At 35.9% G+C, this 4,355-nt stretch overlaps 1 non-coding gene across 1 annotated transcript; it reads left to right on the top strand.

Annotated features, from left to right (window-relative positions):
• Window positions 1-292: 292 nt before the first annotated feature.
• LOC141414235 (small nucleolar RNA U3) lies at window positions 293-498 on the top strand. The gene has a single exon (XR_012439303.1). It is a non-coding gene; the product is annotated as a small nucleolar RNA U3 (small nucleolar RNA).
• Window positions 499-4,355: the final 3,857 nt, after the last annotated feature.

Genomic DNA, 4,355 nt, shown 5'->3' on the forward strand with positions numbered 1-4,355 from the left:
TATTACAGTGCAAAAGTACCCTGGTAACAGGAAGATAAATAGCCATGGCTGAGATACAGTAGAACTTTTATTTATGGGCACTATTGATTGAATTTCATATAATTGCATGTCATAAAATATTACTCTTTTGATTTTTTTTCTTTTAAAAACCATTTGCAGCTCAGAGGCCAGATCTAGCCTAAACCCATAGTTTGCCAAAACTATGGTAGAAGAAGCAATTTTATACCAATGGAAGGAAGATTCATTTTACAAATCACTCCTTTCTTAGTGAAAGACTCCAAGAAATATCAGAAAGACTCTACTTTCAGGGATCATTTCTATAATCCAATACTAGAGAATTTTCTCTGAACATAGAGAGCACAGGAAACCAGGACAAGGAGGAGGGGTACCACTGTTCTCTTGGCTCTTGCTGCTGTGCTGAAAATGTCATTTACAATTGATGATAGATATTTTCTTCCTTTTGGGGAGCAAGAGGAGAGTACATGCTGTCTGAATAGTTTCTGTTAAGTTTGTAAAAGAAAAAAAAGTGAGTGAAAACAAAGAAAAAAAAATTAGAGTCTCATGGAAAGAAAATGGCAACAGGAAACAAAAGGCTCCCAACAAAAATATTTTGTAAGCCAAAACTTTCAATCTCAAACCATAGTCTGCAAAGAAAAAGGTGGTACTTTCTACAGTATGTGAGTAAATGCAGGGCAGTAAAACTTACTTACAAGGAAGAAAACATTACCTGTATTAGTGGAAAAGCTAACCATTGGTGAATCACCAATCTTTTCCCACCTTGGAGTCTTTCCTGCCTCATAACCAGTACGGTTTCTCTAAACTTAGATTCATGTCTATTGTAAAGACTTTTCTGTTGCTACTTTCTGAGGCATTATGTTAAGGATGCATACTAGATGGTCAGTTAAATATATATTAGCATAAATTCAAAGCTAGAGAAAATGTTAAGGAGAGAATGTATGTATTGGTAGACCAGTAGACCTTTCCCAGCAATTTGAGCAACATATGCAAATACATGACAAAGCCACAAAGACTAACGTGTTAAGTGATACAATAACTTAACATCCTTTTGTGGAGACTATAGCATTAAGACACTTTGAAGCTTTCTGGTTTACATATTCATTTTCTTTGGTGGCATTGGTGTTTGAACTCAGGATCTCATGCTTGCTAGGCAGGCACTTTACCATTTGAGCCATTCCACCAGCCCTGTATTACATTGGGTTTTTTCAAGATAGGGTCTTGCAAACTATTTCCCTGGGCTGGCTTTGAACTGTAATCCTCCTGATCTCTGCCTCCTGGGTAGCTAGGATTACAGGCGTGAGCCACAGGTGCCCAGCAAGAATGTATATTCTTTATAATTTTTTTTGTTGTTGTTATTTTGAAATGTGTAAGCATCAACTTAAACAAAGTTTAATTCAGTGTAAATGACATACCCAGAATAGTTACTGAAAGACAAAATAGAGTTATTTTAGTATTATACCTGCCATTTTTTCTTAAAGTACATTCTTTACAGCTAACTGCCAGTGCCATTATCATAACTTGTTTTTAATATTGTACCTTTTTTATTAAGCTAAGTGATTAATTTTAAAGTATTATGTTACCATTATTAATGTATAAAATTATAATTGCCATTTCATTGCAACTTTTTTTGATTTTGGGGGATTTTTTGGTAGGACTGGAGTTTGAAACTCAGGGCTTTATACTCACAAAGCATACACTCTACTATTAGTTATTTTTAGATGAAGGAATAAGAATGCTTCTGATTCAAGGAATTTGTCATTAAGCTGTTTCCTCTTTATGCTGTATGTAACACAAAAAATGTCCTGAATTGAACTGCCAATAGCTTCCAGTTTCTGCTGATATTAAAAACATTTGCAAATGTTTAGTTCTTGTATCTAATTTGTGCTTGTTAAAATGTTTACAAAGCTTATTTTTACCCGAGATGCAATTTATTGTGATAAAGCTTTGCAGAATAAACATTGTTTATGACACAAACCTTGCTTATACACGTTTCCTGTATTGCTTTATCATTTGCACCATCGTGATAAACCACCCAAAGAGATGAGAAACTCCAGTGTCCTCACACATGAATGCCAGATGTCGTCATCTTTCCTCAAAAACTCCAGAATCCCCGTGTCACCTCCAGCCCTCCTTATCCGTCCAGCCACATTCATGATGAGCCATTACTTCATAAAGTGACCTCACACATCAACTCCTTGAACTTTGTGTACATTAATAAAGTCAGAGTGATTTGAAATTGGGGAAAACCTCATACACTTTCTGTGGTTGATTTCTGTAATTCTGCCAATTTTTTTTTAGCATTAGTCAACACTACATTACATGCTCAGCGACATGGCATAGTTTCCTAGCTTGGATGTTAATACAGACAGCATAGTCAAAAAATGGAAAATTTGGTTTCTGGTCATAATCCTTAAAGTCTAGTCATGAAAATATAAATAAAATATTATCATTCAGAAGAGAAACTGCCTGACACTGTAGAACAGGCAAGTTCATATTACAAGTACTATATTTTCTACTTTAATTAAGGCAGTTATTACTTAAATGTTTTTAAAATTGAAAATGAGAATATAAATATGAGGAAAGAATTTCATAATCTTAATTGAAGAGTTCAGAGATAAACATATTTCTGGCAGGAAATTACATGCAAGACAGAAATGACAATTGAGATTTCTAGTTTGAGTAAAGGGTAATCTTTAATAAATCACTAAAAAATGCCTCAGTTCCTCATCTTTTAGTTTCCAGCTCCAGTTATCAAGTACTAAATGAGAAGGTGGCTATAAAGCACCCAGCAGGTTTTTCTTTCTATAATTAGCATATATTAATTGTACAAAATGAGTCTTGTTATGAAATTTTCATATATATGTAAAATATACTTTGATCATATTCACCACCATTACCGCCTCTCTAGCTATTACTCATCCATTTTGCTAATTTTGCCTGTTCTTCCTTTTCTAGTTCCTTTAAGTATCTTTAAGTATATAATTAGGTCGTTTGAGATTATATACATATATTATTTTTTGTTTGTGGTACTGGAGTTTAAACTCAGGGCCTTGCACTTGCCAAGCAGGCATTCTACCATTTGAACCATGCTCCATTTGTTTTTTGCTTTAGCTATTTTTCTGATAGGTAGGTTCTCAAGTTTTTGCCTGGTGCTGGACCCAAACAATGATCCTCCTACCTTCACCTGTCACATAGCAGGGGTTATAGGTGTGCACTACTATGCCCAGATTACTTGCTGAAATGGGGTCTTGCTAACTTTTTCCCTGGGCTGGCCTCTGAATGCAATCCTCCTGATCTCCACCTCCCAAGTTTCTTTTTCTTAACATATGTAGTCACTGATCTAAACTTCCCTCATAGGACTGCTTTTGCTACAGCACGTGAACTTTGGTATTCTGTGTTTTGTTTTTGTCAGGGTATTTTCTCATTGCCTTTTTTACTTCCTATTTGGCCTAGTAATTGTTTGTGAGTATCTGGTTTAATTTTTGTAAATTCGTGCACTTTTCTGTTTGTTTCCCTTATTGGTTTCTAACTTCTTTTCACTTGGATGATTTCATTCTTCTTAAATGTCTTAAGATTTGTCTTGTGGTCTGCTGTTGATATATCCTGCGTGATGTTCCAAGTGCACTTGAAAAGGAAAACTATTCTACAACTGCTGTAAGAACTGTTTTCTATGTCTGTTAGATCAACTCAGCCTGTACAGTTGTTCAGTGCTGCTATTTCCTTGTTGATTTTTGATCTGCGTGACCTCTCCATCACAGACAACAGGCCACTGAAGTCTCCTGCTGTTATTGTATTATTGTATTGTATGCAGGTCTCCCTTCAGATCTATCAACATTTGCTTTACATATTTAAGTGCTATATTTGTAATTTTTACATCTTCCTTTTGAATTGAACCTTTTATCATATAACAACTGTCTTTGTTTCACCCCCTGCTCTCTTATGGTTACCACTTTCATGGACCACTTTCAGTCTGTGTATGTCCTTAAATCTAAAGTGAGTGCTATGTTTTAGAACTGGCTTGTTTCCTAAAGGTTCATTACTAGACACTTGCTTGCCAGGTGGCAGTACTGAGGTGGTAGATCCTTTAAGAGGCAGAGACAGCTAGTAGGTAAATCAGGTCATATGGGCTCCACTTACTCTGGCTTGTAAGGTTTCTGCTGACGAATCTGCTGAAAGCCTTTGTCTTGTGGAAATTTATGTAGCCCAGACTGGCCTCAAACACACGATGTAGCTCAGGATAGTCTTGAATTCACTATTCTCCTGCCTCAGTCTCCCAAGAGAGCCACTAATCTGACCTTGTGGAGATTCTCTTCTATGTGACAAGCCTCTTTTCTCCA

Source organism: Castor canadensis, chromosome 11 (assembly GCF_047511655.1).
Source record: "Castor canadensis chromosome 11, mCasCan1.hap1v2, whole genome shotgun sequence".
In the NCBI taxonomy this organism is placed as follows: Eukaryota; Metazoa; Chordata; class Mammalia; order Rodentia; family Castoridae; genus Castor; species Castor canadensis.